At 41.8% G+C, this 24,173-nt stretch overlaps 1 long non-coding RNA gene across 1 annotated transcript in view; it reads right to left on the bottom strand.

Annotated features, from left to right (window-relative positions):
• The window catches only part of LOC115527481, a 28,495-nt gene extending 5,580 nt beyond the window's left edge, over positions 1-22,915 (bottom strand). The window contains exons 1-3 of the long non-coding RNA XR_003972947.1: positions 22,816-22,915; positions 22,241-22,317; positions 19,344-19,485 (exon numbers count right to left, since the gene is read on the bottom strand). This is a non-coding gene — a long non-coding RNA (uncharacterized LOC115527481). The remainder of the gene's footprint in view (positions 1-19,343; positions 19,486-22,240; positions 22,318-22,815) is intronic.
• Positions 22,916-24,173: the final 1,258 nt, after the last annotated feature.

Below are 24,173 nucleotides of genomic sequence, written 5' to 3'. Positions count from 1 at the left end.
AAAAAATTTTAAATTCAAAATATTTGCCATATTTGAAATACTAGGCAAATTCAAGGTAACAAATGGCCTCAGGTTCCACTAGGTACAACAAGGAAATTTTATAGCTCCTTAGCTTGTAAGTTTTAGTTCCTGATGTTGCTCCCCAAATGATGAAGCTAATTTAGTTAAGGATCTGTTAAAGTAACGACCCATTTAGTGCTGGAAATGGGAAACAACACACATCATTTCTCCCCCTCCCCCCATCCCTATCTGCCCTTGAACCTAGGGGATATGACCATCTCATAGACAATGCCCTGTGGGCTTAAGAAATAGAACAGGTCAGAGAACTCTCAGACTAATCTTAAGTACATGGTTTATTATAGGGATCCACAGGTATAAGTCTGAGCAGACACATTACAGAGAAAAGTCAGGATGATTAGAGGCTTCACAATGCAATAAAACCTATAATCAATGACAGCTAACTTTGAATACTCATCTTGTGCCAGGCTCCTTTCTAAATGCTGTGTATGTTTTTGTTCATTTAGTCTTCATAGGCAAATGATGGAATTGGTACTATTCTTGTCATCCACATTTTACATATGAGAACACTGATGCACAGAAAAGTTAAGTAACTTTCCAAGGTCACACAGCTAGCTGGAGGCAGAGTCAAACATTTGGATCCAAGCATTCCAGCCTCAGGATCCCTGAACTTAGCCACTATATTTCAACTTCTTGTCAGAACAGAAGTTTAACGTTGACTGTCCTCTTCTTTGTGACCTCAGAGATGTAAAGAAAGGAATGGTCAAATTACCTGAGGGTTCATCGAGAGGGTGAATTTCAGAAAACCCTGTGTTTGAGTTTTCATTTGTTTTTGAAGGGAGACATCATTTTTTGATACTGGAAAAAAAGACTCCTTATCATAATTATCATAATGTTTCCCTAGCAGAGAACCTTTAGACACATAGATGTGACCTTCCAGGGCAGGAGTAAACAACGGCTAAGGCCCCTATTTGTACTTATAGCTATATGACAATTGAAGAAGCCAGTGAACACCAAAAGCACCAACATAGGTCACAAATGATAGAAGCAGAGCAGCATACCTGGAGGGTGATGGGTTTCTGAGTCCATTTTATGCCACTACATCCAATCAGTATGAATTTGTTGATAGAACCATTCACTTCCAACCTTTCAGTATTCCTGACATTTACTTAGACCCAAGGAGCAAAGAGGAAATTTCACTGTAGTCTACAAAGGCAATCAAGTCATTGGACCATCTCCATTGCAGAGTTTCAAACTAGCAAATGCCAGTTTTCTTTGGAGAGTTAGGATGATTCTGGAACTTTTAGAGCCTAGAATAGAAACCGGAATATAAGGAGAGACTGAACCTTATTTATCCTGCTCACTTACGTGTCACAGGTGCCCAGAAGCACGCCCAGCAGATAGCCGGCACTGAATGCACTGAGTGAAAGTTGGTCAGTGAATGAGTTGGGACAACAGACTTCTCTGAGTCTGGTTCCGTTCCTGGTTTAAGGGAAATGGGTAGCACCCTTACACAGATTTATTCTAGAATTCCTTCTGTAGGATTCGCAACTTGAAAACATGACAGAGAAGGGAAGTCTTTGCTCAAATGTATATACCCCTAAGACTATTTCAGCAGTCCCAGGATTGTAGAGTATAATACTGACATTTGATCACTGGTTGAAATTAAAGACATCCACCCATCCAAAGTGTATGCCTTGAACTCACTTGCAAAGTCATGCAGTATAATGGTTAAGAATTTGATTCCTGAGGTCAGATGTAAAATCTAATCTGAGCTCCACCATTAATAAGCTGCATTCTGAATGTCTCTTAATCTCCGTTTCTTTGTGCTTAATTTTATTTATTTATTTTTGAAAGAAAGAGAGAGAAAGAACAAGTAGGAGGGGGACAGAGACAGAGGGAGAGAAAGGGAATCCCAAGCAGGTTCCACGCTCAGCATGGAGCCCCATGTGGGGCTCAATCCCACAACTGTGAGATCATGACCTGAGCTGAAATCAAGAGTTGGGACTCTTAACCTACTGAGCCACCCAGGTGTCCCTCTTTCCTTGCGTTTAAAATGCATTCCAGAGCTGTTGGAAGACTTATATGAGAGAACATATGGGAGAGGTTAGCAGAGTGCCTGACTATAAGGAAGTGCCTAATAAATGGTTAGAAAGGGTCCAGTGGAAACATGCTGAATACTCCTTCATTCTGAGGTTCAGTCTCATGTAATATTTCTACCATTAAAAGCACATAGACTAGTTGATTACCAATTTTTCTCTTCAACAGTCTGTTTGTGTCCCCCACAGGTCACTGAAACTCTCAGAAAAGAATTCTGATATCTTCTAGCAACGTGCCAAGGGAGCCCTGGCAAGACTAGGACACATCACCACAGCACTGGGAGGTCGGTTGTGTTATGCTCATAAGGAGAATATGTTTCACTAAATGAAAGAATGTATGTGGTTTCCAGAAATACTTAGCTTGTTTCTAAGCCAGGGGTCCTCATTTCTGTTATTCTCAGGCTGCCTTTCCAAACAACTCTAATGAAAAGAGCTCTTGACTTTTCCATACCATGAGGATTCTGATCTAATGTGTTACTCTAATATCAACACATTCAGGAGCCTCTTGGTCTCTCCATCCCACTCAGGAATTTTGTTTCCTGTACTGAGAGAATCTGACTTAGTCACAGAAAATGTCTGTGCTTATTTGGTGATTTGAGTCATAAAATATAAAAGACATGTGTTGCAGATAAAAACATTTAATTAGCTTAAAACAATTATTGCGCACACTAGCAATGTGATCCTAAGAGGTAGACTGTTGGATTTCAGGAGTAAAGGAAGGGAAATGAGGCAAATATTTTTAAATTCATACAATGTACCAGAAGCTAGGTGCACTTCACTACTGGCTTTCACTGAGCTTAACAGGTGCCAAGCTCTATGCTACACCTTTATGCCCATGCTCTCTCATATAATCATCACACCTATTCTTTGATGTTGGTTAAATAGATCCCTCTTTTCCAAGTGGGGAAACCACAGTAGGAAAGGGATAACTTGCCCAAGGTTCCTTATCTAAGAAGTGGTGAATTCAGAACTTAAACCCTAAAATCTGGGTCCAAAATCTAAGATTTCCCATGCTACAATTTCACGTGCCCTACTATTGACTTAAGCAGATGGTAAAATCTTGACCCTTGTAATTGGAAAGAGTAGGGGTAGAGGATACAAGTTTTATAACAGCAGATACTATCACATAGGAGGACAACCGCATGGCTTCTCTCTACCCCTGAGATGGAAGACGCAGCCCCAATTTCTGTCAAATGAGAAATAAGCTAGATCTTGACCTTACTTGAACCAGAGATCAACAGGTTCTAACAGAACTCTGAAATCCCAGAGTCCCCGCTTACAATGATTTTGTTGTGTTTGTATCATGGTCCAATTTCAGCTCAACAGGTCACATAAAGCAAGTTTTCCTCACTCACTCACCATCTTCTCCTAGCTCGTGGCTTTTCCTCCAAAACCTTCTCTGGGTATTTTCATAAATAGGTTTCATAATCAGAAATATAAGGAGAATCACAGCAATGCCAATTCCACCCCCAGGACTGGTTCCTGAAGGCATGCTTTAGACCCTTCACTTGTTTTTCACAAGAGTAGAAATAACTGGGCTGTGCTAGGTCTATTTTTATGAAATTATTCTGAAGAACAGTCATTATGTTGGGAAGATTCTACCTTCTCCATCTCCATGGACTGTGGCTAAATGAGGACAGCGGTTTGTGAAAAAGCAGTCGTAAGCCTTTAGAACCACCGCATCGCATACAGTAGTTGGTTTCTTACATGTTTCAGCGGGCATGGCCTGGAAGCCCAAACTAAAAAGAAAAATATCCATTGTTAGCTCTAATTTAATAACAATTCTTCTCTATAATTTCCGGGACTATGTGACGTGCTCAGGGAAAAAAAAAAAATTCTTATAAACATAAATTTGCATCATAAAAGCAAATGTCATGATTATTAAAGATGGGATAGTCTGCCAGTTGCTGGAATTTTTTAAAGTTTATTTATTTATTTTGAGAGGGGGTGGAGAAGGTAGAGAGAGAGGGAAGGAGAGGGAGAGGGAGAGGGAGAGAGAGAGACAAAGAGACAGAGAGAATCCTCAGCAGGTTCCACGCTGTCAGCGCAGAGCCTGACACGGGGCTCAGACTCACAAACTGTGAGATCATGACCTGAGCCGAGATCAAGAGTCAGATGCTTAACCGACTGAGCCACTCAGGCTCTGCGGGATATTTGTTTATATGATGGGTCCCAGAGCACGGGGAGTGGGGGCTGCGGGGGGTGGGGGGTGGACTTGTGTGATGCATGGTTTCCCCATTGAGATCTTCTGTCTAATCCTGCTCCTGCTGGTAGAATTCACTTCATTTACATAAATGTCATCTCCAAACTGTGTGGATGAGACCAAGTGGTTTGTAAGATTCTCCAGGAGCCTCAAACTCCAGAGGCTCCTTCTAATCCCTCTACCCCATTCACACCCAGGCTTCTTCACCTTTTCCCCTTCCCACTGCAAACACCACCGGAAGCAGCAGTGATTGTGTCAACTGGTCTGGTCGTCTGACTCCAGGATGCTGATGGGGCCACTTACACCACAGGGCAGGGTCATCATGCAGGGGAATGCACACTCAGGAGTGGAATGCACTTGGAAGTGGCTTTCCTTTCCTGCTCTCAGGCTTGCAGCTGGAGGGGGAAGAGGACCCAGCGCTTGCTCTCTGCACTGCTCCGCCCCCTCTTCTCTGTCAACAGCCAAGCCGGAACCCACGCCTCCAGATGAAGCTTAGGCCATCTCAGGCACTGGGTTGGAAACAATCGCATTTTTTCCCATAGTCTCTCTCTCTTCTCTCTCTCCACTGTGTTCGATTCCCCTGCAGCTGGCAGGTGAAGGATTGGGTAACTAGCTGGGGGAAAATGAAACATTGTGCTCATACGGTCCAGTTGGCTTTACTAGAGTTCCATGGACTGAGACCTCAAGCTCGAAACCAACTGCCAAACATGTGGTTTTGGCCATTTACTTTCCATGTGTTCCATTTGGGTGTGCCTTCCCAGAGAAGATTCTAGGGAGGACAGGACATGGGCTGGATAGGTGGGAGGCAGATGTTCTGAATTCCTTGGCTCTAACACTACTGTCACCAAGAATGGTACAATTACCAATAAGATGATTTGGAGAAGACTCTTTGATTTGAGAAGCAGATATAAGCAATTTTATCAAAAGTTAGCCTACACCCTAATTAACAGAGTTTGCATAAAATGTAAGCTCTTTTTATTTTTATTTTTTTCATGTTTATTTTTTCAGAGAGAGAGAGAGAATGCGTGGGGGAAGGGCAGGGAGAGAGGGAGACACAGAATATGAAGCAGGCTTCAGGCTCTGAGCTGTCAGCACAGAGCCCAACACGGGACTCAAACTCACGAACCATGAGATCATGACCTGAGCTGAAGTTGGAGGCCTAACCGACTGAGCCACCCAGGTGTCCCTATAAGCTCTTACGTGACAAATATATGGCAACAATTCATTTGTCTGAATTAGTTCACGTATAGCCTAAACCTCTCTCTTTCTCAAAGTATCTCTAGCTCTATCACTTTCTTTCCCCATCTCTCTCTCTCTCTCTCTCTCACCCACACATACACATACACACACACACACACACACACACACACACACGCGTGTGCATGCACACATGCATATATACTCTACCACATGACCATGCAGGTACATCACAGCATCACAATGAGAGGGACTGAGAGTGTACTCCTCCTGAACAAGCCATCTGAAGCAGGAAGCCTCCAGAACCAGAGCCCGAAGAAGAAATGATATAATTGGTCTCAGTTTTTCCTATCTGAAGCCCACATACATGCCCACACTGCAACACACAGCCTCTGGCTTACACACCTGACATTTCCCTACCCACTGGGAGCTCCGTACCTCAAATAAGTCACTGTAACTATGGAGAGTGACTTCTCAGGCATATATCCCAGACTGAAAAATATGTGCAGGCCAGAGGCAGCTACCCTCTCTGCCCAGGGAGCTCAGAGCGCCCCCCTCACCAGCAAAGTCAAACTGAACTGCCATCCAGCTTTTCCTGGAGGGCACTGACTTACCCATAATGAAACTTTCCAGGTCCTTAGCCTCCCATCCTGTCATGAGAATCCTGTCATTTCCACACCATTGACTGGAGCTTAAATGCTGCTTTGGGTATAGAAGAAAAGGAAGTAAAGCTGGAAGAATATTCAGCAGCCATCTCCTCAGGCAGTTATGAACACTCAGCTATAAGGATGCTGTCTGGCTTCCCAGAGAAGAAAGGGGAAAGAGGAAAGACAAAAACATTCAAGACTTGTCAAACTCCAGAGTTCCTTCAGTAAGAACTTTCTTTCTACAGTGACAACAAATGCAGGCTACACCAAAGACTTTTCATTTTTCCTAATATGCCCTGAGCAGTTCTCAAGCTGTTGCCATTGAGCGACTCAAATGTTTTCTAATGCACAAGCACATTTATAGTAATTAGACGTGGGGTAGTTCTTTCCGTTCCAGAACCTTCATGCTGGAGCCTAGTAGACGAAGTCTGGCAGAGCCTTCTCAGTTACAATGGCTACTCTCTTTTTTCAAGAGGGAGGTAAGATGGGGGTACAGTGACAGGCTAGTACCAAACCCAGGGTGGGGGCCCTCTGAAGCCCAGAGAGGGAGAGCGGTGCCAGGGACCACCCTCTGCTCAGCACCACAGCAGGGCAGAGCTGCAGAAAGGGAAAGGGAAAGAGAAGAGGAAAGATGGACAGAAGGTTCCTTGGAGACTTTCCTGTTTCACCTCAGGGTTGCCCAAAGGTGATCTGCCACACCGGATTCCTTAGCAAGGCAAGAGGTAGAGAAGCTGTTTGTGAAGTGATCACGTGGGCTCCTAACCCCATGTGGCTTCCTCAACCTTGAGGCAAACACAGATACCTACACCTCCTATATATAATTTGCTGTCCTAGCCAAGACTATTCCCAAAGATTAAATTTAACATATATCATAAAAATAGTACATATTCAGAGTAAAATCTTCAATTATGCAGAATGGTATACGGTGAAAAGTAAAATCCCTCTCCCTATTCCTCAGTGAACATGGCCACAGGCAACCACACAATTATTCAAGAAATAATTTCTGCACATGTGGGGCACCCAGGTGGCTCAGTCTGTTATGCCAAATGGGGTCAAGACTGAGTCTTGATTTTGGCTCACAGTTGGTGAATTTGAGCCCCATGTCGGGCTCTGCACTGACAGTGCAGCTTGGGATTCTCTCTCTCCCTCTCTCTCTGCCCCTCCCCTGCTTGCACACACTCTCTCTGTCAAAAAATAAATAAATAAATAAAAATAGAAAGAAAGAAAGAAAAAGAAAAAGAAAAGAAATGAATGGGGTGCCTAGGTGGCTCAGTCCAGTCGGTTAAGTCTGACTTCAGGTCAGGTCATGATCTCATAGTTAGTGAGTTCGGGCCTGCACCCGGCTCTGTGCTGACAGCTCAGAGCCTGAAGCCTGCTTCAGATTCTGTGTCTCCCTCCTTCTCTGCCCCTCCTCCACCCACACTCTGTCTCTTTCTCTCTCTCTCTCTCTCTCTCTCAAAAATAAATAAACATTAAAAAAAGAAATGATTTATATCCATGTAATTAAATCTGTATATAATACTTTTTTTTAAATATTCAAATGGGAATCACACAAAGCATACTGTTCCATCGCTTGCTTTTTAAACTCAATATACGTGGACATTTTTCCGTGTCAGTATACTCGGATCTAATTCATTCTTCTTAAGAACTGAATATTGTTTGGGCAGACTATAATTTAATGAGCCCTCTCGTTCGTTGCCATTAGGTAACTTCCAGTCGTTTGTTATTACAAACCATGTTGAGGTTACATTATTTGTACCTATATCTTTGTGTACCTGTGGCAGCATACCTTTAGAAGTGGAATCTTTGGCTTAAAAAGGATGCACATTGCAAATTTAGATACATGAAGTCATGTTGCTCTCAACAATAATTGAAAGCAAAATGTTGGCTTTTCCACGTCCTTGCCAGCATGCAGTATTTGCCAGTAGGTGAAAATTATATTTTTTTACTTTTCATTTCTTTAATTATGAATAAAATTAAGAACACCCCCACTCACAAATCCTAAGTGTGCATTTATAACGCCCTGGTTGTACGCACACAGATACATACCCAGAAACACATTTCCTTCGTGAACTACCTATTTGTATCTTTTCCTCATTTTCTCTTGGATTGCTCATTACTCTTCTTGTAAGAATATACACATGTATTTATGAAATTACTCTATCTTTATCATATACATTCACAATTTTTCCTACTTCAGCCTTTGAACTGTTTGTACTTTTTTGCACTATTGTTACAACACTGAAGTTTTCACATCATTAAAAACATAACCCAATTTATTAACCTTGTGCTTTATAACTTCTGGGTTTTATGTCAGATCCCAAGAGGTTCCCCACTCCAAATTATTTTTTTAATTATGGGTATTTTCTTCCAGCACTATTATTACTCAATTCTTTAAAAAAATTTTTTTTAACGTTTATTTATTTTTGAGAGAGAGAGAGCAAGAGTGAGAGAGAGAGTGCAAGCAGGAAGGGGCAGAGAGAGAGGAAGACACAGAATCTGAAGCAGGCTCCAGGCTCTGAGCTGTCAGCACAGAGCCCGATGCAGGGCTCAAACCCATGGACCGTGAGATTATGACCTGAGCTAAAGTTGGATGCCCAACCGACAGAGCCATCCAGGTGCCCCATTACTCAATTCTTTAAGTGTGTTTTAATCATTTGCAATTTACACTGGTGTAGGACATAAAGTAAGGAACCAACTGTATACTGTTCTTAAATTTGCAGTTGTTCAAATGTAATTTATTACAAAATCTAATTTTGGCTTATTAATTCCAAATACTATCCTACATGTCAAATTCAAAACATATGCAGGTTATTTCTAGACTCAGTAATCTGTTTCACTGATTTGCTACTTGTACCTTGATTATAAGCTGATTTAATTACTCCAACTTTATTGTGCCTTTCAATATCTGGTAGGGCTAGTCTTTCTTCATAACTCTTCTTTCGTATGTTTTATTTTCAAGCTGGAAAAGTTGCAAGCAGACTGTCTCTTCAAAGGCGGTGGGTTGGGTTTGCTTTGCGGGGTGAGCGCTCTTCTCTTCCATGAAAAGCCACCTGAGTAGGTCCTAGGGTTATGCAGTACCCACCCATAGCCCTAAACATGCACCTAAACACCTAAAATGCAAACGCAGATGTACTCTGTTCCATCGCAAGCCAAAGGCTCTGTTTAGAAATGTCAAGTGGGCAGATTTTTAAAAAACAGATGTAGCTTTCTACAGTTTATATAGCCAGCAGAGAAATGTTTCTTCTCTGAGTGTGGAATTTTAATGTCCTATTCGTACACACGAGTGCATGTGGGACATGAATGCATGTGGCCAAGTAATGTGTCTCTCTCGGCTGCAGAGATGGGATGGAAGAGCCAGCATCCAAGAGAGGTCTGTCTGGAGTCCTGATGCTCTCCTCACCCTACAGCGCCACCAAGAATGTCAAAAAAAGAACAGGCTGGGACTGGTGCAGCCCATCCCGGGCCTCGGCTCTTTATCCCATAATTGGTGTCATGGACAATGAAACACCCTGAATTAGGAAAATGTATTATTGTTAAGCTTCAGAGTTCTGATTCATTCCAGAGCTTTCTGAGAAAACTGTAGAGGCTGCTTTTAGGCAACACGCTTGAGCAACAGAAACTTGAGCAATGTAAAAAGGCCCATGGCAACCACCAACCACTGAACTGAACGCAAACGGTCTCGTTAAGTGGCCACCTGGAAACAACCATAGGCCCTAAGAGACCAGTTACAACCAGGTACAGTTCCTAAGATTACCAAAAAGGGAAAATTCTATCCCCGTCCTCCCTCCCTCCATCCTATAACTGTGGCCCCTCACCACTCCCTCATGGCAGACAGTCTCTCCTTTGCTGTCCTGCCTGTGGCTACCTGGTGGTGTACTCATTCAGTCAACTTCTGTCTCTTTTGTTCTGCCTTGGGTGAATTCTTTCACTGCCGGTACCTCCAGCTTCCACCCAATCGGGTCACCCCACCTTTGGGGGCCCCCATCTGATTGGGAAAGATAGCACAAAAACCTTATTCCTGTGGCCTCTTCCCTTCAATGAATGAATATTCCCAGTCATCCTTGAAAGGCGTGGGGAAACATGGATGCTTGGGGACCTTTAGCGTTTGGGGGCCTAGACTCCAGTTAAGAGAGATGTGCTAGAGGGCACTGCCCTGGGGGTGGTTAAGCAGCAGGCTGGGGGCTACACTGGAGGGGGAGTTGGGGAAAGAGGTACACCTTGTAGTTGACCTCATGAAGGGGCTTTGAAGGCCGCCGTAACTAACATTCTTTTTGTATCCTCTTTGCTGTTATTTTCTTCTGAAATCTTCATAAAACCTTCAAGCCTTAAAGCCTTACAAGCCTTCATAAAGCTTTGGACCATCTAATAGGCGATTATGGGGGATTAAGGGACCTGACTGTGCCCACCTGGGGGAAAATAGTCAAGAGGCATCCAGCTAGAGGGGATGAGATCTATGGAAGCAGTGGGTTCAGATGAGTTGGCAGAAAATACACTGACAGAGGACAGAGAGCAGCAACTACATGGTTGAAGTGGCAAAAACTGTGACCAGTTTCTGTCCTATAAGCATCTTGCAGGGAATCCCAGAAATACCTACATAGGGAACCGTGACAAATTTGGTTACTAAGGGAGACCTATCACCTCACATCTATTAAAGAAGGGCCATTTCTACAATGAATGTTTAACTTTTTGTAAACTCTGGTTTTCATGCTTAAGATGGAGGCATCCTTTTACCCATTAAACTAAATTTTTCACATAGGCCAGCTTGTGTCTAGGCCTCACCCAACTGACACAGTTTTCAAATAGTCCAGTACATCCTATCAAGGCAGGAAGATTCTTTATCCTAAACAAACAAAAATTAAAATCCAGCTTATCAAGGTAGTTACCCCAATCCTACTCTTAGCAGATTGAGGACTCTTGGTAGCAACCTTGGCTGGTGAGCAGGGAGAGGCCCCAGTGATGGACAGCTCTGGCATTTCCTCGTGGATACATATGGCCTGTGGAGAAGGACTTGGCTCTTCCAGATGTTGCTAAATAAAAATAATCACAGAATTGAGGTTCCTATGAGCCCACATTATCCTCTCCCTCTAATCCCCACAACCTAGTTCAGTAGGTCTAACCTCCGAGCCATCCATGCTGCCCTTAGACCGGCTCTTGAGTCCTTTTTTCAATACAAGCTTCCTTTGATAGTCCTTCGAAATCAATTTAAACCGGATATAAATTTGGATTTTTTTTTAATGTTTATTTATTTGAGATGGGGGGTGGGGACAGAGAGAGAGACACACACACACACACAGAATCCAAAGTTGGCTCCAGGCTCCAAGCTGTCAGCACAAAGCCCGACGCAAGGCTTGAACTCAAGAACCATGAGATTATGACCTGAGCCAAAGTCAGGCACTCAACCAACTGAGTTACCCAGGTATTCCGTGAAAAACCATCTTTTGACTCAGGTGTCTCTAGTCCCATGAGTTCACTGATCCATTTAATACACATTTAGTGAGCATGTGTCTAGTGTATTCACAACTCTATACCACAGCTAATAGAGATAATGATACTAATAGCTCTCGTTTTAATAAAATTTTTATTTTTTAAATAATTTCCAAATGCATTACTCATCTAATCCTAAGTAGAAGAAATGCCTGTGCCTTGAAAGAAATGTGGACACCTGGGGAAACTATATATTCCATGTCAATGTAAAAATACAGTAAATTTTATAATTTCCATTATGTTTTATAAAATAAGAAAATCAACATGAGGTCAGCTTAACCTCAGATTCTTAGAGGGGCCTAACTCAGAGTAGTTCTTTTTTTTTTTTTTTTTTTAATCTTGGGATAAACCTGACTGAATTTTTTAAAAGTTTTTTTTTTCATAGAATCATAGTATGGAAATTTTGGAAGATGAAAAATAAAACACCCCTGTTCTAACTGATATTATTAGCACACATAAGAAAAAAAAATAATGAAATGGAATATATACTGGAGTGTTTCCTTCCATTAATTTTTTAAGATATGCCATATATACATATATAAAACAATACATACAGTTTTAACTATATATACATATATATATATATAACCATATATATATACAAAGCTATATCTATAGTTTTTTAATATTTTTAATGTTTATTTAATTTTTTTAATGTTTATTTTAGAGACAGAGCACAAGTGGGGGAGGGGCAGAGAGAGCTGAAGACAGAATCTGAAGCAGGCTGCAGGCCCTGAGCTGTCAGCACAGAGCCCGATGCGGGGCTCGAACCCACAAACCATGACATCATGATCTGAGCTGAAGTCAGACACTCAACCGACTGAGCCACCCAGGTGCCCCTGTTTATTTTTGAGAGAGAGAAAGAGTGACAGCAGGGGAGGAGCAGAGAGAGAGGGAGACACAGAGTGAAGCTGGTTCCAGGCTCTGAGCTGTCAGCACAGAGCCTGACACAGGGCTCGAACTCACAAACTGGGAGATCATGACCTGAGCCGAAGTTAGATGCTTAACCAACTGAGTCACCCAGGCACCTTTATAGTTTTAACTAATGTTAGGGCATAAATATTTATATGATACTACAGAGTGTTTATAACCATCATTTTAATATTTTTATCCTGTTACAGTGGGTGGATATATGACAATGTATCATATAACTGCTGCTCTGTTACTAGACATACAAAGTTTTCTAACTTTTCAACTATTCTGAGCAAAGTAGTATTCCTATATTATTGTTTCTTTAAGGTAGTTCTCTATAGGAAACTTATTTAATTTTTTTAATATGAAATTTATTGTCAAATTGGTTTCCATACAACACCCAGTGCTCATCCCAACAGGTGCCCTCCTCAGTGCCCATCACCCACTTTCCCCTCCCTTCCACCACCCATCAACCCTCAGTTTATTATTAGTTTTTAAGAGTCTCTTATGGTTTGGCTCTCACCCTCTCTTTTTTTTTCCCTCCCCTCCCCCATGGTCTTCTGTTAAGTTTCTCAGGATCCACATAAGAGTGAAAACATATGGTATCTGTCTTTCTCTGTAGGACTTATTTCAGTTAGCATATCACTCTCCAGTTCCATCCACATCGCTACAAAAGGCCATACTTCATTCTTTCTCATTGCCAAGTAGTATTCCACTGTGTATATAAACCACAATTTCTTTATCCATTCATCAGTTGATGGACATTTAGACTCTTTCCACAATTTGGCTATTGTTGAGATTGCTGCTATAAACATTGGGGTACAGTGCCCCTATGCATCAGTACTCCTGTATCCCTTGGGTCAATTCCTAGCAGTGCTCATTGCTGGGTCATAGGGTAGGTCTATTTTTAATTTTTTGAGGAACCTCCACACTGTTTTCCAGAGCGGCTGTACCAGTTTGCATTCCCAACAGTGCAAGAGGTTCTGGTTTCTCCACATCCTCTCCAGCATCTACAGTCTCCTGATTTGTTCATTTTAGCCACTCTGACTGGCGTGAGGTGGTATCTGAGTGTGGTTTTGATTTGTATTTCCCTGATGAGGAGCGACGTTGAGCATCTTTACATGTGCCTATTGGCCATCTGGATGTCTTCTTTAGAGACGTGTATATTCATGTCTTCTGCCCATTTCTTCGCTGGATTATTTGTTTTTTGGGTGTAGGAAGCTTATTTTAAATAATCTATCTTCTCTTAAGTTTGGGCTTTCTTGCTGAAACTATGGTATATTCTTGCCAATTAAGATGATTAAAATCTTAAAGACTTTTGTTGCAACTCTTACTTAAATCTATATTCTTTCTTGAGTGACTGACACTTCTCTACAATTTTTTCTGACTGCTTTGTTCCTTTCAAGGTAAACAACATATTTTTCTGTCAATTTTTGTTATACAAATGCGGAACCATGAACATCACTGAGACACTCGAAAATAAAAGTTGTACTTTCTTTAAGAATTAAACATTAAAAAAAATGGATCAGTGGTGATACCAGTGTTTTCTCTGGGCTTGAATGAAAGAACAAAACATATTGGACCTGTGGAATCACTTCAGCCCTGTGAAGACAGATTTAGGAACACATTTTCTTAAGTAATATAGTGGATTTGCTTCAGCTTCTATTTGTTTCGTCTGCCCCCACCTCCCGGCCTCAAGCCTGTTTGCATGAAAACAAGAAATGTTTCTGATTTCCCATGTGCCTTACACCATTCTGCTATTCTTTTAATTAATCAGTCCTCTTGAAGTTACCTTGTCCATTCCTCCCACATTGTTCTAATTCTATCCACAGATCCCGTAGTTGAGCTCTTCACAGTGCTTGCTAGCATCCCATTGGTGGTAGATTTTACAAGAGAAAGCAAATCGAGGCTTCTGTCACATTTATGTTATCTCTTCACCCAGCATGTGGCTTGAACTCACAACCCCAAGACCAAGAGTCCAATGCTCCATGGACAGAGCCAACCAGGCACTCCTACCTACTTCCGTTACAGGTAAAGTTTCATTTTATGCTTCCTGTGGGTTCTCTGCAGTAACTCCTAGACACTTTCTTCTTGCAGGGAATTTTGGTGCAGATCATTTGAAAAGTGGTAGCATGTGCAATTATGGCAGAAACAAAAGCTACAGGACCAAATCCCTCTAGCCAAAAAGAAGAAAAGGTCCACAGGATGTATACATTTTAAAATGCCTCAGTATACATTGAGGAGGGCACTTGTTGGGATGAGCACCACGTGTTGTATGTAAGCGATGAACCACGGGAATCTACCCCCAAACCAAGAGCACACTCGACACGCTGTATGTTAGCCAACTTGACAATAAATTATATTTTGAAAAAAAATTAATAAAAAAATGCCTCAGTATAAATTTCAGCATGTCAAATATAACCAGGAGTACTTCATAAGACTGGTTAGCTATTTAAGCTCTATATACAAAGAATGTTGGAAAAATTACAAACAAATATGTTAAGGTCTTTTGTGTTCGATGTTGTTACAAAAGAAATACATGTTCACACACAAAAAATTCAAAATTCACAGAAAAGCACAAAGAAAAAAAATAAAATCCACCAGTAATAATTTAATCCTCTTTGTCAAGAGAACCACGCTGTTCAAATGATAGGTATTTAAATAAAACTGGAATCATGCTCCACATCATGATCTCCAATCATGCTTTTTTCAATTAACAGTATCCTGGGAATAATTTTCTGTGTTATTGTGTTCTAAAACATGACTTTGGTCTTATTCTATATATGAATATACCACAGGTTAGCTAATTCCTGTTTTTTAGCAGTTGTGGGGTTTTTTTTCTATTATAAGTAACTGTAATTGTGACTTTACATAATTTTTTGCACATTTGTTATTATTTCCTCAGGAGACATTTTTGGAAAAACTCCTATTTTCACTAACCAGTATATAAAAATAATTTTAGGGCCACCCAGGTGGCTCAGTTGGTTGGGCATCCAACTTCAGCTCAGGTCATGATCTCCCGGTTCATGAGTTCAAGCCCTGCGTCCGGCTCTGTGCTGACAGTTCAGAGCCTGGAGACTGCTTTGGATTCTGTGTCTCCCTCTCTCTCTGCCCTGTCCCTGCTCATACTCTGTCTCAAAATTAAATAAAACATTTAAAAAAATTTTTTTTAATAATTTTAGGGATTTTTAAATCTCTAATGTAAATGTTAGGAAATATTGCTGAGTTGCCCATAGAGAACTTTTCCTTCTTTTATTTAAAAAAAAAAAAAATTTGGGGGGAGCCTGGGTGGCGCAGTCGGTTAAGCGTCCGACTTCAGCCAGGTCATGATCTCGCGGTCCGTGAGTTCGAGCCCCGCGTCAGGCTCTGGGCTGATGGCTCAGAGCCTGGAGCCTGTTTCCGATTCTGTGTCTCCCTCTCTCTCTGCCCCTCCCCCGTTCATGCTCTGTCTCTCTCTGTCCCAAAAATAAAATAAACGTTGAAAAAAAAAAAACATTAAAAAAAAAATTTTTTTTAACATTTATTTATTTTTGAGACAGAGAACGAACGGGGGGAGGGTCAGAGAGAGAGGGAGACACAGAATCGGAAGCAGGCTCCAGGCTCTGAGCTGTCAGCACAGAGCCCGACGCAGGGCTTGAACTCGTGAGCCACCAGATCATGACCTGAGCCGAAGTCGGACACTTAACTGACTGAGCCACCCAGGCGCCCCGGACTTTTCCTTCTTTTAATCTGTGAAAATGCACTACATATATTCCTTCCTACACTTAAATTTTTTTAAATTCAAGTGTGATATTGTTTATCAATTTCTAAAATGATCTAAGTGTGCCTATGTATCCATCCTTCAGTCCCTTTACACATTTAATCTTCTTATTTCTGTAAAAGTTTTTACTAGAAAGATAGCATTTCATCCCAACATGCTAACACGTGGAAGATGGCCACAGTTCATGTCAATCTTAATCCTTAACCCCTTCACTCAAAGCTCTCCCAGAAAGGCACTCTTAGATTACAATGGAAAATTACTACTTCTGATTGAAAAAAATAATCATAAAGACTTTTAGACTCTATGGTGGTCAGCTAATAGTTTAGCTGCCCAGCATCCTGTCCTCTCTTGGTCTATTTAATATTTTTGGTGGGGGGCAGGGCTAACAACACCTCCCTCATTTCATCTGATGATAGTGCAGCTGCCAGTCAGCATCCTGTTCCTGTCACAGTGATTCATTTGTCCCTTCAGCAATTATTAAGCACCTACTTTGTGCCATGTAGTATTCTAGGATCTTAAAATTCAGCAGTGAGCGAAAGTAAAAATGTTCCTGCTTTCTTAGAGCTTAGATCTGTACCAGGGAGAAGCTTAGCATGTCTGACTCCATATTGTTTCTCTCTCCCGGGTGCTGTGACCTACAGCTTAGAAACTTCTGATGGGCCCTCCACATAGGCATGTTAATCACTGAAGGAATTTTGCTTACAGCTAAGATTTGTGAAAACTGCTTCCCCCCCCCCACACACACCCCGAAACCTACCTCTCTTGGGGAAATAAGGAAGTACATGCAGAAATGACTATGCTATGTCTAAGATTTACAGGAACAACATGACCAGATGTCTGTACACAAAGATCAATTGACCAAGGACAAAGAAGTTACGTGACTTTCCTCAGAAGTCTACAGATATTAATCACCCATTGACTCAACTCTCTCCCGCTTCCCCCTTTTGCTGACATAAAAGGTTAAATTTCATTGTTAGAGGACATGGTTGTTTGGGACAGTAGTCTGCCATTTCCTTGGTATGCTGGCTTTCCACATAAAGTTGCTTTCCTTGCCCCAACATCTTGCCTCTTGACTTACTGGTCTGTCATATGGCGAGCAGAGGAGCTTGGACTGGTTATAGACCGTAGTTGGAAGAGTTGGCCAAGTTAGACCAAATGGAGTTACTTTCCAGAATTTTATATGCAGACAGTGAGAAAAATGTTCTTTCCAACTGAGAGCTATAAAGGTACTATTTACTTACTGACTTACTCACTTATTTTAAGCTCTACACCCAACATGGGGCTTGAACTCACAACCTCAGGATCAAGAGTCACATGTTTGACTGACTGAGCCAGCCAGGTACCCCTAAAGATACAATTTTAGAGCTCGCAGCAGCTATGTCCTCTCCGCCATGTGAGGGCACCAGAAGAATGAAGCCAAGAAGTACCATAGAAGCAGAGAACAAACTGCTGGGGAGCCAGGGTCCTTGAGCTGTTTTGCATCCCCAGACCCAAGCCTGTACTTCTCGGTTACAAGACACAGTTTGGTGCCCCCTGCCTTTTTGTCCTTAATCTATTTATCTAACACAGACTCTGGTCACACATCTCAGAACGTGGGATCTGGGAGTGCTAAGAAGCCGGCAGCAAGAGAGGAGACGCTAAGCTTATGTTTACGTTTTTCTTCTTTCTTTGCTCTAGCAGTACTTCACTTCAGTATTTTACCTCCCCACACATTTCATTCATCCAACAAACATTTATTCAGCAATTGCTGTGCATCAGATAGTCTTCAAGGTGCTAAGGACACAGCACATAAACAAAACACATAAAAATCCCTATCCTTAGCTCAATTTCTAGCTAAACAAAATGAACTAACAAAGAGAGTGGTGATACAAAAAAACAAGCAGGAAATGAGACTAGGATGTTGAGAAAGGGGAGATAAGGGATTGTTAGGTTATGAAGAAGAGCCTGGGAAGGCCTTATTTTTAAGGAGTAGAGGGTTAAGCAGAGACTGAAGCTGAAGTGGGAATAAACCTTGGGAAAGTTGAGGGACTGTGATTAGTAAATAGGAACAGTCCAGAAACACTGTGACACTGCACAGATAAGTCAGCTCTTAGTGTCCAGTCCCTGGAAAGATTTAATTTTAAATAAGAAGGAAAGTGAGGGAAAAGGAAAAAGGTGTTAAAGGCTATCACAGACTTAGTTTACCCTGTTCTTTTAATACAGAGATAAAATGTTATAAGAGTGGAATGTCAAAAATTATCTTTTTAGCATACTTAATAAGGGATTCCCATCTAAGTCTCCATTGGTTTCCAATCCACCTTCCCCACCAGTGTCCTTGCCTGAAGAGTCACTGAGGGATCAGAGAGAGTCCAGATTCCATTGGATTGAAATCTAAAGTGAGGTGTCCTCCACTGAGATGCCAGGAGACACTAATGCCACAAAATCAGGAAACATCCACAACTTCAGGGACAGATAGACACTGTTAGCATATATATACATATAATATACATATACATATACATATAATATACGTATAATATGCATATAATATACATATAGCATACACCTAGTATACATATATATACATACATCTACTATACACACACACACACACACACACACTCATTATCACTAAGACCCAGGCTAAACTGAAATGAAGCTCCTTCTCTGTCAAGGAGAAATGATTCCACTATTACTAAAACCCTAACCTCCTCTCTTCAAAAGAAGTAAGCCATGACTGTGCCCAGGAATGCGGCCCTTCAAAATCAAAGGCCCTCCCCTTCTCATAGATATCTCTACATCTCCTGTTGTGAAATAAACAGGAGATCAAATGAAAGTGCTCAGAAAGCTGTTAGATCACCTGGCTTTAAAACCCTAGAGAATCTTACAATCAGCCTGTCTGGTGATGTGTCAGTGTCTTAGGGGCCTATGGACCCCATGGAGGCAAGCCTGGGAGGCTGGTTAATCAGAGAATCATAAATGCCTTGAAATGTAACCCATTTCCTTTCTTCCTATCCAGAGCCCCCTGGATTCATACATACCCAGTATACTCTTATTGTAGCCTCTCATGTTTGGCCTTCATTTCCTCACTTGAAAATTATAAAGGTTATTTCAGATTTTCATTACGGTCCTCTCCAGGTAAATTCATCCAGCCTTTAGTGTTATTGAACCAAATGATCACCCCTGCAAGGAAAAACCACACCACTAAGACTCACTAAGACACGTGCTCAGTGTTGATCCCAAGGGGACAAGATGAGTAGTATCAAATCCTGCCCCTAAGGGGCTCCCTCTAGTCTATAAATAGTGCTTTCAAGAACGTTTTCTACTTAATTTGAAAGTTTTATATAGTTAGAAGAAAACAGTCCAGTCTCCTTAAAACAAAACAAAACAAAACCTTTGGTTAGAAGAAAGAGGAACCGTGGAACCATTTTTTTCACAGTGTTGGGAAATTCTGTAGAAGGTTATAAAACCTGTGCCAAGGATTAAGAGGCCACTCCCTTCTGTTATGCACTTTGTGGACAAAATGCCAGGAAATCGAGGGACAAGCTACAAATAGCCCAAACCACAGAGGCTTGGAAAGTGGCCAACAACTGTTCCCCATACTGTGACTAACTGGGACTGGCTCTGAGTGAAAGTCCAAGAGCCATGCATGACAGCAGGGCCCTGTGGTAGATGGAGAATTGATGAGCCCTGAGTGCACATCGCCCCCAGACATTTGTCTGTTATTCCTCTTATATCCACTGATGGCAGTTACGGTTTCTAAGTAGAGGGTAAATTTCAAGAGCCTAATTCTGTTCTTTTTAAAAATAAATAACATTTTTAAAGAAGTTTTTATTTATTTATGCATTTTAAGAAAGACAGAGACAGTGAGACAGAGAATCCCAAGTAGGCTCCACACTGTCAGCACAAAGCCCAACACAGGGCTTGAACTCACGAGACCGTGAGATCATCAACTAAGCCGAAAACAAGAGTTGGACGCCTAACTAACTGAGCCACCCAGGTGCCCCAGAAATAAGTAACATTTTATATAAGAAGCATATATAAGGCAGCAGATTACTTCCCTGCCCCTCTCAAATATTTAGCTTTCATACAAGCCTAACTGGCAGACCTAGGTTACCCAACAGACACAAATCCCCTGAGAAAGGAACTATCTTCACTCCAATGAGCTTAGCCTTTCATCTCTGTCCTGCATCTGAATGCCCCAGGGGATGGCATAAGATGGAGACTCCCAAGTCCACAGAGACCTAGTAACTCTAGGGCTCTAGAAGGCAGGGCCCAGGAATCTACACCACAGCCATTATGCCAGGCCATCCTACACACGTAGAACTGAGAATGACCTCTTTAACCGGCAGCAGAATCACGGCATAGGAAGCATCAGAACTGAAGGCCAAGACCCCTGGGTTCCAGCCCACTGTGTGGTCTTAGAGAAACAACTTTTTTTTTTTCTCTTTTTTTTTCCTTTTGAAAGAAAGAGAGAGAGAGAGCAGGGAAGGGGCAGAGAGAGAGGGAGAGAATCCCAAGCAGGCTCCATTCCATCAGCGCAGAGCCCGATGTGGGACTCAAACCCATGGAACTGTGAGATCATTACCTGAGCTGAAATCAAGAGTCAGACGCTTACCTGACTGAGCCACCCAGGTGCCCCTTAGGGAAATAACTTTCTAAAAGGAGCCTCTGCATCAGTTTTCTTTTCTTTTTTGTTTTTAATTTTTTTTAATGTTTATTTATTTTTGAGAGAGAGAGAGACAGAGAGACAGAGCACAAGTGGGGGAGGGGCAGAGAGAGGGAGACACAGAATCCAAAGCAGGCTCCAGGCTCTGAGCTGTCCGCACGAAGCCCGATGTGGGGCTTGAACTCACAAGCTGTGAGTTCATGACCTGAGCCAAAGTCGGACGCTCAATCAACTGAGCCACCCAGGCGCCCCTGGTTCAGTTTTCTAAAGAATGGATTTAAACATCGTTATGACCACTTATACTTTCGTTGTATTTGACATTGGAAGCCAAAATCTTAATGGGACAAGGACTATCACCGGGAAATATTGTATTTGCAGCACAGTTGCAGGCATGTAGAGAAGGAGGAGGAGAGGGAAGCTGCTTGTCCCTGAATCCTATCACATGGGCAGCCGCTCTGCACAAGCAGGCAGGAGCTGAGCCAGCTGTCAGGCCGGCACTGCCGCATCATCCTTGACTGCCCAAACCTTCTGGAATCAGTTCAGCACCTGGGTGTGCAGTAGGGTTATCCCTGACAGAGGATTAAAGTAACTTCTCTGGGATACCATGGTACCTTCAGACAACCGCATGTGGTTTCGTTTGGCTACACAAAGGGTACTTGAGTGAAAAACATGGCTATAGAGGAGGGAAGAGTCAACATCTAGAAAGTCTTCTGAGCTAAACTAGTTAAAATTATAAGACAACAGCGGAAGAGTCAAAATAAGGAGCATCATGATTAGAATTGTCTTTTATAACAATCCCACTCAGATAGCACCATGAAGAGTGAGTGTGGGTGGGGACCAAAATGGAGGCAGAGAGACCAGTAAGAAAGTTGATGGACTGATGTATTTGAGAAGTGCACAAGCCTGGACGAGGCAACGGTAGTGGAATCACAGAGAGAGGAAGGGAGACACATGATGAAATGGTGAGCCATACAGGGCTTCTGACAGGTTGGATATGGCAGTAGAAAAAGAAAAGCCCCCAAATACAACAATAAAATTCAGTGAAACTAGAAACTTTAGGTCCAAACACACTAAATCAACAGTCTGACGAATCTCAGAATGCTGTCTTCTATTGCCATTCTGAATCTCTCTACTGGACAATTTCTAAATTAATATTTCAGGAAGCTGGTCTACACTTGGACAGGAGCCTGCATGTCAAAACTGGGAGAGGGCTTAGAAAAGTAGCTTACAGTCTTCATACAAGTGAAAGAAAAGCTGTCAAACACTCACATCACTCTGCTGAGGTTTCTTCAAGAAATGCTCTTTGTCACTTCATGGCGCTCTGGTATATTGACCACCTCCATCCACTGTCAATCAAAAATGGGATCAAAAAAAGGAGACATGAGGGGCGCCTGGGTGGCGCAGTCGGTTAAGCGTCCCACTTCAGCCAGGTCACGATCTCGCGGTCCGTGAGTTCGAGCCCCGAGTCAGGCTCTGGGCTGATGGCTCAGAGCCTGGAGCCTGTTTCCGATTCTGTGTCTCCCTCTCCCTCTGCCCCTCCCCCGTTCATGCTCTGTCTCTCTCTGTCCCAAAAATAAATAAACGTTGAAAAAAAAAAATTAAAAAAAAAAAAAAAAGGAGACATGAAACATGAGGAATTTTCCAGCAAACTCTGTACCTTGAGAAGCAAGGAAACAAGATTAACTTGATTAATAACAGGAAAAGACAAAGATAAAACTCTCAAAGCATCACACTTCTCACCTTTCCAATCCCTCCCTTCATTGTACTCACCAAATGCTTTCTGATAAAAGGTTTTTTATGTGGTTGATTTTATTTTGTTTTATTCCAAAATAATTGATGCTTACGATATTGGTTAAGCACACAGAGGTCATCACAGAAGAGTCCTCAGGAAATTCATAACATGAGAGTGTTAGGAATCATGTCCCAGAACATGTCAAGGCCATGTGGACAGGATCCATCCTCTGTTTTGTTTGGACTCTTCTCCCGCAGCAACAAGAGTCCTGCCAAATGACCAGATTGGAATGGGGACAGGTCACTCTGCGGAGAATCAAGACATTTGAAATTCAGTCTCAGCTGTGCCATGCAATCTCTCTAAGCCTTGGCTTCCTCATTTGTGACAGGAGGAATTTATAATCATGGCCTCGTCAACCTCAAGGGGCTCGTGGGAGAATCTGAATAAGGTAAATAAAAACCCCTTTCTAAATTATAAAACACTACAGCAACATCAGCTTGTTGAATTATTATTCCTCTTATTATTGTCATCAGATGAGGTATTGGGCTAGCTCAACTGGTGGAGTGTAGGTAGTATGGACCAAATCTATCTTTATTCCTGAAGTCAATCCCCAAACCCTAACCACCCTCTTCAGGTGAATTATTGTTGTGTGTCATTTTCACATAAGGTTATTTGTGGACACCAACGAGAGCTTAGAACAATAACAAATTGTTTCTAGTGCTCATTGTGCCTTGTTGACCTCAGAGAGACGTTACGGAACATGTTTCAATTTGATTTCAACTTGTAGAACAATGGAACAATAAATGCAATGGCCCCTCTACTGTAAACTTGGCACATCTCTTTATTTAGAAACTGTCTGAAGAAAATTCAAGGAAGAAGCTTGGTTTATTCATAAGAACTAATATGTTTGCTTCTATTTTTCTCCTAGTTTGTGGCACTTCTCAATATATTGGTAAATCATCTGATTAAAACTCCTTGTGGGTAAAATGGGATTAATAAATTATAACCGAAATGGCTCAGTGAACTCCCTAACAATCGTAAATTACTCTTTGGTTTCCAAGTTTTTTCCTAATGCTCCAAAATAAACATTTCAGTAGTGTATCAGTGTAACTGGTGGTACTAATGCCTTCTGCTAGGTCATCCCATCCTCAAGAGAATATGCCAAGAAGGGAATTGATTATAATCAGAATTATATGCCACCACAGCTTAACTGTACTCTTATACTAACCTCTAGTTCTAAAATAATGCCTCCTATTTTTAAAATGCAGTTGGTATTTTTAAACAAAAGATAGAGCAGCAGTGAGAGGACAAGATGAGCCAAAACCAAAATGGATGAGTTATTTTTAAATCTAAAACAAAAGTGGCAAGTCAGGACATAAAAACCGTTGTGTCTAAACAACATGGCACATCTAAATGATGACGTATCTAATAATTATCTAAATGTTTGATGTTAACAATGTACTGAAATTC

Source organism: Lynx canadensis, chromosome D2 (assembly GCF_007474595.2).
Source record: "Lynx canadensis isolate LIC74 chromosome D2, mLynCan4.pri.v2, whole genome shotgun sequence".
NCBI classification, from domain to species: Eukaryota; Metazoa; Chordata; class Mammalia; order Carnivora; family Felidae; genus Lynx; species Lynx canadensis.
The sequence above is the reverse complement of the archived record's forward strand: the minus strand, read 5'-3'. Positions and strand labels throughout refer to the sequence as shown.